Genomic DNA, 12,833 nt, shown 5'->3' with positions numbered 1-12,833 from the left:
CTTCTCTCACTTCCTTTTGTTTACTTTATCTCAGACATGAAGTCTAACCAGGACTGTGCTAGTTCAATTGTTTTGGTTCACCCTTCCCTGGGTATGGGTACAGCTGCTACCTTTCTCTCTCTCACGAAAACTCATGATTAGGACAAAAATGTTTAGCGTTTTTATGGAGCCTTTCTCTAGATAGAAATGATTGAAATCCAAGAAAGTTTGAAGCTATTTATAGGTTACTATGCTTCAATTGTCTCTCTTATATTGTCTTCTATTCAATTTTATTTTTTTCTGTATGGAATTGACCAAAAAATACCTCATTACAGTGGACAATAGATTACAGAGTGTTAAGCCAGTTATTTTTATAGTCATGTTTCAGGCTGGGATTGTCATGACTCAAAACTCAAATCAATCTGAGTGGAGTTAGCTAGTATTCCAAGCTTCAAGATGAAAAAAAAAGTTGCATCAGCTAATTGAAAATTCAAGTTGTGGGCTGGAGTTGTGGCTCAGAGGTAGAGCGCTCACCTTGCACCTGTGAGACCCTGGGTTTGATCTCCAGCACCACATAAGAAAAATAAATAAGTGAAATAAAGGTGTTCTGTCCAACTACAACTAAAAAAATGAATAAAAGGAAAAAAATAGAAAATATAAGTTGTTGTTTGAATTTCTCAAGGCATGTCTATTCCCAGTAAGTGACTACAGATAATTGTTTCAGTCTTTCCACATGCACAAATATACATATTTTTTCGTGTATTTATGTAAAATGGAAGACTCATAGAATAAGAGAGATATTGAATAACTTCTAGTTGTCAGTTTAAGTCAATATGTTATAAGCAGTTGTTATATGATATGCAAATGACAAGTCAATCAAATAAATGGAGTTTCCAGTTGGGTTACACTAACTGGCAAGGCAAGTCACAGATCTGGGAGACCCTGTTGAAGTAGCCTTATCAATATAAACTGGTGATAATAAAAGCTTTCTGTTGTAGTTCAGCCCCACAGTCTCTTCCTCATTTGCTTTCGGCTTACAATAGAGTTATCATTATCGAGTAATTTACTGAAGGCTGACAATGTGTAAGTCATGATCCTGGCAGTCAGGTCTATGAGAGTATAAAAATACAATCCTTGCCCTAGAGGATTATTTTGTCATGAAAAAAAAATGCAATAAGATAGAAGGACTCAGAAGAAATTTCTTCACAATGATCTAATTGATAGAATAATCAATTAAATGTATTGACACACTGGTATTTACACACTTTGAGGAGAACTTGACTCTATAATAAAAAGATACAAAGCATATTCAATAAATAAAACAATGTAGATAACTATAATCTCCAGAGAAAAAGAAAATATCCAAGGAAAGAAAGATAATCACTGCTACACAGCACAGCTGTGAATAGCATTTAATAAGCACGATAATGTAGAAAGTGGATACTTATCTAATATATTGCAGAATAAATGTATTGGGAATATGGAGATACAGGAAGAATGCATCTGTAGATAAAATCACATCTGCATCAAGAATTACAACCCTGTTAAATACACATTGAGTCATACATAACAAGATTTAAAAAACCATCCTTAGCAAGCATGCTCCTTCTAGGTGTGCTCTGCTCTTTGCTCTATTTATAGTTTACACTGATGTACAGCTTTTAACTGGAATGTTATATATTATATTATAATGTGAACATATACTGAAGAGCATCAGTAAAACAATAAGCCAAACACATTTTAAGGTTTCAAGTTGGTGAATAGTGTGAAAAATATCAAAGAAAAAAACCACATTTGATGACTATTTAAAAGCAAATGAAAAAGTACTGAATTTAAACAATTTATAAGGTGCTTTTGCATTAAAAGAGGTAATTTACCTTACTAAAAAGTTTTTATTATTTAATTTTTAACTGACAAACATATATTTTTATGGGGTAGAATGTGTTGTTTCTATACATGTATACATTGTACAATGATTAAGTCAGGCTATTTAACATATCAATCATCTCACATACTTTTCATTTCCTTGTGGTGAGAACACACCAAATCTACTCTTTTAGCAATTCTAAACTATAGAGTACATTATTATTAATGACAGTCATCTTATTTTGCAATAAGTCATCCAGAATTATTCTTCCTTTCAAACAGAAACTTCATATACTCTGATTACAACCTTTCCCTCAGCCTTTGGTAAGCTCCATGTTACTTCTATGGGTTCAACATTTTAGATTCCACATAAGCGTGAGATCGCACAACTCTTTACTGTTTTCCAAAATTGCTGTACTAATTTATATTCTCATCAATGGTGTGCAGAGCTTCCTTATTCTCCACATTCACACCAACACTTGTTATCTCTGATCTTTTTGATAATAGCCCTTCTAACACACGTGAGAGGATATGTCATTGTGTTTTTAATTTGCATTTTCAGGATGACTGGTGATGTTGAGCATCTTGTATATGTCTGCTGATTGTTGTGTGTCTTCTTTGGGGAAATGTCTATTAAGAAATACTTGTGCCTGTGCACAAATATTGATACTAAGAATTTTATGATGCACACAAAATTTAATAGGTACTTAAAGAGTGCCCTAAAAAATCAGAAGAGAGAAAAAAACTTGTTAGGTTAGATGGTCAGAGAAAATAAATGGAGTAAACAGAATTTCCTTGTCAATTGTATCTTTAAAGTGGCTTTAGAAAGCTTTATGTAATGTCACACCTTTGTGACATTGCCTTCTTTTAGTAATCTTTCTTTCTAGTTGTTTTATGTTTTTTAATATTTTACTCTTTCTCTATTATGTATTATGATACAAATTTCTTTTATTCTGCTCTTTCAAATTTATTGTTTTTAATAAATGTATGCTCTTCACCCAATCCAAAAAATTTAGTCTTCGTTGCTTCAAATGTCATCTCTTTGTAGTTGCCACATGAAATTCCAAATGTATTCGAAACTTTTTACGTTTATCTTCCATTCCCTTAATTTCATTATTTTACTTTGTCTTTCTTGGTTTTATTCTAGGAAATTTCTTTCAGTTTACTAATTATATCAGTTTATCAGTGCTGCAAAACAAGCACACCAAAACTCCATGGTCTAAAATAAAAAGAATGTGCTATTGCTCATGAACCAGGTTGACAGACTGGTCCTGCTGGTCTTGATTAGGCTTGCTGATATGTCTCATCTGTAGGCAGCTATTGGTTGTATATATAGTTTTGCTGATTTGGGATGGTTTCAGCGAGAATGACTGAAGTTTCAGTTCTGCTCCATGTAGTCTCAATACCCCAGCAGAGCAGTTTATGCATGTTCTTATGGTGGTAACAGGGTTATGACTGACCAAAGCTCGCTGAAGCCCTGGCTCAAACTGGCATACTCTCAGGTTTTATTATTACTCTTGCAAAACTTCTAGGTTTTGTCTTCATAAACTCTATTCCATGAAAAAAAGTTATATTTTATAAATATATTGGTTTAGGCTGGACTCAATATTAGATATCCAACTTTCTTTCAATTTTTAAAGAAATTAAAATTAAGGCATTGCTTCAGGCCCTCAAATTACTATGAGCCATATGTATTCTAAGTATTGTGACCATGAGGCCCAATGGATGTTGGCCTGGCACACTGTCACTTCTGCCACTTTAAGATTGGGAAATAGGCTCCACACTTGATGAGAAGATCTGCAAAGTCTCATTGCAAAGGGCATAAATATGGGGGAGGGATGAAGAATTGAATTCATTTTTTAATCAGTCTGCCACATCAATTTTCTCTTCCTGTGCTTTTAATCTCTTTAGTACATCTGCTATTTTGTTTTTTGCTTGTTTTTTTTCTTCAAGTTGTTATTCTTTTGTTTCTAAAAGCATTTAAACAGTACTTATTTTGTATTTGGATTATAATAATTATAATACTAAAGAGTTTACAGATCTAATGGTGCTGTTTTTGTTTTTCCTAGCTCTTGCTTTTAGGAACTCATTTTTTTAATGGTTTGGTAACTTTGGTTTGATAGTATGTTCATTCACCATTACTTCTGCCAGAAGCCCAGGATATTAAACACAGAACCAGGTGACATGTATATCTCAGTTTGGTGTTTCTTGGTCATACATCAAGCACATTGGTGATGAGAATTCAACCACCAGTCCACATAGATGGTCCTCAGGAGAAGTGTTTTTCCCTCACCTGGACCTGAGGCTGAGAAAATTGAATCTCCCCTTTTTAAGAAGTAGTTAATTTTTCCTTTGGCTTATTCCCAGGACCTCAGACCTTATTTTCCTTTTTCTGAATGATCTTTACAAAACAAAACACTGAATTATTTTGATTGACAAATTCCCCTCGGGACACCATTTCTGCCGAGCTTGAGTTTGCTCATCACTCTGCTTTCAGCAAATTTTCATTCTTCCATAGGCAGTCTTTTAGTTTCTTACATGCTTGCCTTTATACTACTTCCTTAAAAGTTTGTTAGACGTACAGTTTTTAAGTATTCTATCATGGAAGAGCCTTAAAATATTTAGTCTACAAAAATGCTGCAAGTGGAGGTTTTACCTGCTTGAAAACACACAAATTGCTAGGAGCAGTGGCGAACACCTGCACTTGGGAGGCTGAGGCAGGAAGATCTTGAGTTCAAAGCCAGCCTCAGCAAAGGCGAGGTGCTAAGTAACTCAGTGAGACCTTGTCTCTAAATAAAATGCAAAATAGGGCTAGAAATGTGGCTCAGTGGTTGAGAGCCCCTAAGTTCAATCCCTGATACTTAAAAAAAAGAAAGAAAGAAGAAAACACAAATTTAAAAAAAAAAAAAAAACAGTGAACAAATTCTAAAGCTGCAAAATGGACTTAAAGAATAACACAAATGGATGGGCTGGTGTTGTGGCTCAGTGGTAGAGCACTCACCTGGCACGTGTGGGGCACTGGGTTTGATCCTTAGCACAACATAAAAATAAAATACAGATATTGTGTCCACCTACAATTAATATATATATATTTTAAATAATATATTATAAATAATATATAATATATATATTAGTTGTGAGTGGACACAACACATGTATATATATATATATATAAATACATGTGTCATATATATATATATATATATATATATATATATATATATATATATACTGTACTGGAAACCTAAGAAGAAGGCCATTACTGTGAATTCAGGTAAAAATTCTGAAAACTCAGATTGGTTATTTATTTATTTATTTATTTAGGTACCAGGGATTGAATTTGGGGCACTTAACCTGAGCCACAGGGATTACAGGCAGACACCAGCTACACAGATACATTCCTACAGATCTTGGTATCTCTCCTTTCCTACTCTGTTTTAATCTCCCTGTATAATCTATCCTCTCTGTTTAATCTTTCTATGGGATTGTCATTGCCCCTATATTTCTCCTGACTGCCCATATCTTCTACATTCACGCCAGAGTTCTTGCTTGGTCTGTTTCCTCATTACTTGTTTTTTTTTTTCCTAAAAAGAAACATTCTATCCTATCACATCTTATTTGGCCTTCATCTTACTCTCCAAGGGTTTGAGTTTACTCTACCTTGATAAGGAATTAAAATAAAAATTGTTAAGAAAATTTTAGTTTATCTGCGTGTGACTGAGGAGGAATTAATGTGTATCTAGAGAAAACATGTGGGTTTAGGTACTTTTTATGATATTGAATTATATATGATGCTTAGGCTATCATTATATTCTCCAAGTCTTAGCTTTATTATTTACACCAAAAAACTTTCCTAGGTTTTAACAAAGGTTTTCAGGTCATGTTAATAGAGTCCTCAGGTTTTCTCATACATCTATTACAGAAAGAATACTTTGTGAATTCTGATGTGTCAAGTATAGGGAAGCATTCATATTTACCATACCCCATTTCAAGTCAACAAAGAGGCACACATACAACAACAATGATGAAAACAACATAATAAAACATGACCCCTACTTTCAAGGTATTGCTTTTCCAATGCAGAAGACGAAATGTAAACCTACAAATGGCCAGTCATGGGGTATGTGTGTACTGGAGGTAGAGGCATTGTCACAGAGGAGAAAATGGTCACATTTTCCTGCTTGGAAGGTGATGAAAACTTTTGCCAGGAGGCAATGAAGGAGCAGAGTTCCTTTGGCAAAGGAAGTATCCTTAGGTATATATATGATGGAGAAAGACATAATATACAAACAGGACTTTTTATGGAAAATAATATTTTAAGCCTGATGTCAAAGAATAAAATAAGACCTTCAAAGCCAAACAACAGCATCAACAGCCACAACTCAAGTCTAAGCCATGAAATGGGCAAGCAATGAAACGTGCCAGTGAGGAAATTCATTAAGAATCCTCTGCCAAAGGAGCAAAGTCAGGTTTCTGTATGCTAAAGAGTGGGAGGTCATGATTATACTAAGCATGGAAAACTAGCTCTCTGGAGAGGACAGAATGAGCCCACAGGTCTGCGTACACTGGGTTAAAACAGGCTTGTTTTCCAATTTTCAGGAAAGTGTCTTCAATTAGGTCCAGCAATGATCTGGCATCCAGGTCACTCAAAGTTCAGGGAAACTTCAGTTGTTTAGAACCAGCTGTGATGAAATACAACAGTCATTTTAATATCTCCTAGGCAAATGCTGCTGGAAGTGGAAAATTTTTATTCACATTGGCCTGGGGAAAATATGACATAAAACATGCTCAAGGCTAATCAAAACTGTGGTCTGCACATCAGAGCCTAGGCCATACCTGGATACTTGGTTGAAATTATAGCTGCTTTGATTTCTACCCTCCATGCTACTGAATCCAAATCTGCTTTTTAATAGAGTCCTCAGGTTTTCTCATACATATATTAAAGAAAGAAAACAACAACTTTGCAGCAGACTCGGATGTCTAAGAGAATGTACTGGGAGTTAGAGTCATGGGCTCACTGGGACCACTGAGGGTCTGGGGTTCTATTTTTTTAACTTATTTTTTAATTTGTTCTAATAAGTTATACATGACAGCAGAATGCTCTTCAATTCACTCTACAAAATGGAGCACAATTTCCAAGATCTCCAGGAGATTCTGATGCCTCTCAAAGCTAGAGAGCCACTGTTTTAGAACATATTTCTATTTGGCTTCCACAAACTCAAAATCTGTAAGAGGTGTATCCTCTAGGAATAAAGCTCTGGCTGTATCACTAAATTTAAATCAGATGTGCTGTTTTTGTTAGAATTTACACATTTATAATTATAGTCACCAGGATTTCTGACATCTGGAATTTCTATCACCTGAAAACATATTTAGCATAAGTGAAAATGTTTTCTAATAAGAAAATTTTAAGGAAAGGACATTACATTTGTAAGAACATTTTGATCAGAATAATGCTCTATTGAGAAACAAGGAAATTAAAAGTTATTTGAAAATGGTGGAAATAGTCAGATATTTTAGTTTCTAAAGGGAGGCAGGACTGAGGGAAGAAAAAAATGATTTGAGTCTCAACTTTAAATCTAATGTTTCTCCATGAATTATATATCAAGTCAATGCCTTCGTCGTTAACAAATTTAAATTTCCTCTTTCATTTAATAAAAATTCTCAAGAGTTCTTTGGGAAAAGGTAAATTCTGACGTGTCAAATTTGAAATTCATTTTAACCAAAAACTGACAAGTTTTCTTCCCACCACTTTTACCTAGGGCACCCTGATGTTGGCATCAGGAAGAATGAGGTCATGTGCTTTTATTAAGACCAAATACCATCAAATATAGAAAATTATTTGGTTATTTCCTTTACTGGATACAAAAAACCCTTATATTTATTAGTCATTTAATTATGAGTTCAGAAATGAATTCATGATGCTAGGAGAACAATATTCATTAATAATTAGGGAAATGAGCAATGCACAAAGTTTTCTAATAGGTCCAACCCTTCTATTTCCTGCATGGTAAACATTTGTGAAGGAAATATGCTTTAATAAGATAAGAGGTTTCAGTAGTAGAAGCACATTTGTAATTTTTCCCTGAATAGATTCAACATGATACTAGCAACTGTTTTAAGAAAAATATTGAATCCTAGCTCATTGTTACAATATACCATTTAGATCATACAATGCTCAGCTTGCTTTTCAAAGCATTACATAATGGGTTCCTTTATAACTAAGACCCTCATTTTACCAATTAAGAAAAAAAAAAGATGCCAAAAGAAAAAATAAACAGATAAACTTAGCTATTTGCAAGTAAAAAAAAAATAGCTCTCTTAAATTTAATGCAAAAATCTTTCCAATAAACTCTTTAGCATTTGGTTTGTACCTGAACAATATATTTGTCAAAAGAAACTAGAATGTTCTGAAAGGCTTTAAATGTGTAGACTTTGGGATTCAGTAATTTCAGACCACATATGTGCGATGATGCATGTATAAGAATATGTATTGCAAAGATAAAAAAAAGAAAACAATAATCTTTAGCTTTGACTTCTGACTTCAATTTATGAAAGGTGGATCATGTTAAATGATGAAAATTTCAGAAGAAAACGAAGCATATTGTCTAAGCCAGGTTCACTCAAAATTATTAATAATGTATACCTTAGCCACTAATGATTTAGGGTCGTGAAACTTATTCTGGGGAATTTGAAAGTTAGCCTTAAATCTAAAGAGAAGTCAGAGCCTGGAGGTAACATGTGAAGACAGACGTCACCTCAAACCCCGAGTCTCATGTTATTCATGAAATCTTAGCTTGTTCAGGCTAAAGAAAGTGTTTTCAGGAGAACCTGTGTAAATTTCAGGGAGTAAGAGGTCTCAGTGAATATCTGGTTTAGGTAAATTCTAGAAAAAAATATTACAAACCACTTAAATATTCAAAGTAGGGCATTATACTTTTAACGATCCTGTAGAATAGTATTATCCACTAAAATTCTTGTATAAGAATTCCAAAAACATGGGAAGAGTATCACAATAAAATGTTGCTTTAAAAACGTTAAGATAACATCTTTAATATGATTTTAAAATTATATATATATATACACACACACATATAAACATACATACAAGAAAGGAGAAAAAGTTAAACACTAACATGTCTATAATAATTATCTCTAGATGATGAGATCAGAAAAAAATTTTCGTTTATAGATAGAGTAACATACATCATCTGTGGATACTGTAACAAATTACCCAAAATTCCATGGCTATATTATAACATAAATTTGTCATCATACAGTTCCAAAGATCAGAAGGCCAGAAAGCCCAGCTTTGGCTCCCATAAGGCCACAATCTCAGGTGGGCCAGTTGGAGGTCCCACCTGACAGCTCTGTAGAAGAAGCTAACTCTGGATTGCGTTAGATGATTGAGAGTGCAGTGTCTTGTGGTTCTAGGGTTGAGCCGTTTGTTTCTTTTCTGACTGGCAGCCAGGGACTGTTCTCGGTTTCTAGAGAAAGCCAGTACTTCCCGGGCTCATGCTTCTCACCTTCAATCAGCGGGTCTGGTATAATGTCATGCTTCATGTCTCTCCTGCATTTCTGTTCCATGGTATCTCTCTGACTGAATCCAACTGGAGAAATTTCTCTGCTTTTAATGCTTTGAGGGATTAGATTGAAACCACCTGGATAATGTAGTGTTCTCTTAAATTCTCCTGAGTAGCAACCTTAATTCCATCCGGAAAGTCTCTTTTTCCATTTAACGTATTTACAGGATTCATGGATTAGGGTATCCCTGGGGAACCGTTCTCTTGCCTACCACAAATAATATAATGGTTCATGGTGTGGGATTTGGTAAATTTTGTTTTTATTTCAAAACTTTCCATTTGGTATATTAGACTGTGTTAAGCCATAGCCATCCACATTCAATTTTCTTGTGTAGAAAATGGAGATAGTATTTATACCCATTTCATTGGAAATTCATAAATATTAAATGATATACTACAATAAAAGTATGTGGTGTAATTATCAGTAAAGCTTATCAATGATATTGTCAATGTTACTTTTAATGAATTTCTGTCTTTTTAAAAATAACATACTAGGGCTGGGATTGTGGCTCAGCAGTAGAACGCTCTCCTGGCAAGGACGGAGCCCAAGTTCGATCCTCAGCACCACATTAAAAAAAAAAAAAAAAAAAAAAAAAAAAAATATATATATATATATATATATATATATATATATATATATATATATATATATTGTGTTGTGTCCATCTACACCTAAAAAAATAAATATTAAAAAAATAAAAATAACATACTAGAGATCATAAGAAAAACATTACAGCTTATTTTAAAAGCAAGAAATTTAATTTTGTTCATATGGTTGTGTTTGTTGGAAAATTCATACTTTCCTATCCCTAAAACAACTCTTTTGCTAACTGAAATTGATCTTGTGTCTTAAATATATAAATATATGTATTTCTTTCCGACCAGATTAAGTGCACACCAATTAGAATAGTGCACTGGTGTGCATTCTAGTATCCTGCTGTGCCCTCAGTATTTAGAAAAATCCCTGGTACTAAATAGAAACTTTATAAAGACATGTTAAATGAATTAAATTTTAGTACATACATACACGAGCCTAATTAAAAGAAATTTGTATTAGTCAGCAATTTTCCTTTTACCTATGTTCCCCAGAAGGAAAAAAGGTGAAAACAAAAACTGTATATATTTTTTTTATTAGTTTTTTTTCTTTTTTTTTTTTTTTTTTTGGTACTGGGGATTGAACTCAGAAGCACTCAACCCCTGAGCCACATCCTCAGACCCATCTCATATTTTATTTAGAGACAGGGACTCACGGAGTTGTTTAGCATTTCGCTTTTGCTGAGGCTGGTTTTGAACTCAAGATCCCCCCCCCACCCCCCCCCCCCGCCCCCAGCCACTGAGGTTACAGGTGTGCGCCACCGCACCTGGCTAATATTGTATTTTAAGCTGAAAGTTTTAATTCACTTATCTAAAGTATTCAATATCAGCATATTTAAAATGTAATTGTTCATAGGAAACCTTCCGACTGAAGGCAAAAGAAATAAACGTCCTCAATAATAATTGAATCATATTACTTTTAACCTGTGAAGGTTGCCATGAAAGGTACCCTTCAGATTTTGAAAAAAAAATTATATTACATATTTAAGCAAGTGAGATTATCATTTTTTCTTTCTGTGACCAAAAAAAAAAAAATCTTGATTTCCAGTAATTGTGATGGGGTCAGATTTATGTTTTCAATGTTTAACACAAATCTTTGTAAAATCTCTTCATTAGTACATGTACAATCCCACTCTGACAAATGAGCCCAGAGCCCAGTGAAAAACACGAAACAAGACTTCATTTTTTTATGGTGATGTTAAGGAGTGGTGGGGAAATGCAAATGTTCTCTGTTAAAACTAGATGTGTGTGATCTCTCAGGTTGCTCAGCAGTAGGCAGGGACTCAGAGATAGCTAGAGAGTCTCTCCTGGGGTGGATGATGGTGGGAAATGTGTGACTAATGCACACTCCGTGAGCCAAATCACATTTAGGCAGCTAACAACTTGCTAATGTGTCTGCTCTGTGTGAGTCTGATATCAAGAGATGAGGAATTATATTACAGACTCTTCCTTCCTCTTTACTAGGCCATTAGGTGAAAGGACCCATGAAAATGCAAGTCAATGAATATATCGTCATGATTCAATGCAACAGACATGAAAACCCATCATTATACCACACAACAAGAAAATTCTAATAGTTTTGTAAAAACAAAAACAAAACAGAGCAAGAAACTTGGTCAATGGGAAAAGATACTCTTGTTTTTAAAAAATAACATGAAACTGAACACATCCGTCTCTGCCAGAGTAGCTCTTTCAAATTCCATGTATCCATTCATAAATTACGAAATGAGACTTGTGGGTTTCGTGCAGACTTTTCAAAAATTAAGTGGAAAGAATCAAACGTAGACTATACTACTTACAGGAAGAATAAGTACTGATGTTTAAACTGTATTTTTTCTTGCATTTTTTTTCTGTGATATCAAAGGTGTATTTTATTGTAAATCATGATCACAAATACTTCAGGTTTCTGCTGAAGACCAGTGGTTCATAAACTAGAGGTCAGAATACAGAGATCTTAGACTTGAATGAAAAACATATAGTATCTTTTTATTTACTAATATTGAACTAAAATTTAACATTGCCTTAGTTTATGAATGCAGGCCCCAAACAGCAGAAGTATTAGTGATAGTAATGTTGTGTCTTTTCACCAAGAAATATGGCATTGATATCATGTTATGATCTTTGCAGTTATTTCCAAATACTGTTTACATTCAGCAGTATCCCAACAGTATCTCCTAGACCTTGTTCTTTAATGTGATTATAAAAAAAGCACATAAGTTAGTGTATTTCAATTTTTAGAACTTGGACAACAATTCCAATGCTTTAGGTTCCTTGTATTCCTTGTATCTTACAGAGCTCCTGTTCGATAGGTTCTCTCTTCATGTTCTAAACTGTTTCCTTTGCTGTGCAGAAGTTTTTCAATTTGATTACATCCCATGTATTGATTTTTGGTTTTATTTCTTGCTCTTTAGGTGTTCCTCTGCTGCTGTGTTGGAGTGTTGGGCCTACATCTTCTAGCAGTTGCAGAGTTTCTGACCTAATTTCACTTGGTCCACTTTGAGTTGACCTTTGTTCAGGGTGAGAGATAGGGGACAAGTTTCATTCTTCATGTGGGTATCCAGTTTTCCTAGCACCGTTTATTAAAAAGGGACATCTTTTCTCCAATTTTTGGCACCTTTGTCAAGTTTCAGATGGCTGTATCCATGTGGGTTAGTCTCTGTGTCTTCTCTTCTGTCCATAAGGCACTAATTTAAAAAAAAAACTATAAATAAATAGAACAAAGATCAGTAGAGGGTAAGGAACAGGAGGAAGCAGGACGTGAGGGAAAGGGAAATTACTGGGGACTGAACGAGAACAAATTATATTTCATAC

This window comes from Ictidomys tridecemlineatus, chromosome 1, assembly GCF_052094955.1.
Source record: "Ictidomys tridecemlineatus isolate mIctTri1 chromosome 1, mIctTri1.hap1, whole genome shotgun sequence".
Classification (NCBI taxonomy): Eukaryota; Metazoa; Chordata; class Mammalia; order Rodentia; family Sciuridae; genus Ictidomys; species Ictidomys tridecemlineatus.
The sequence above is the reverse complement of the archived record's forward strand: the minus strand, read 5'-3'. Positions refer to the sequence as shown.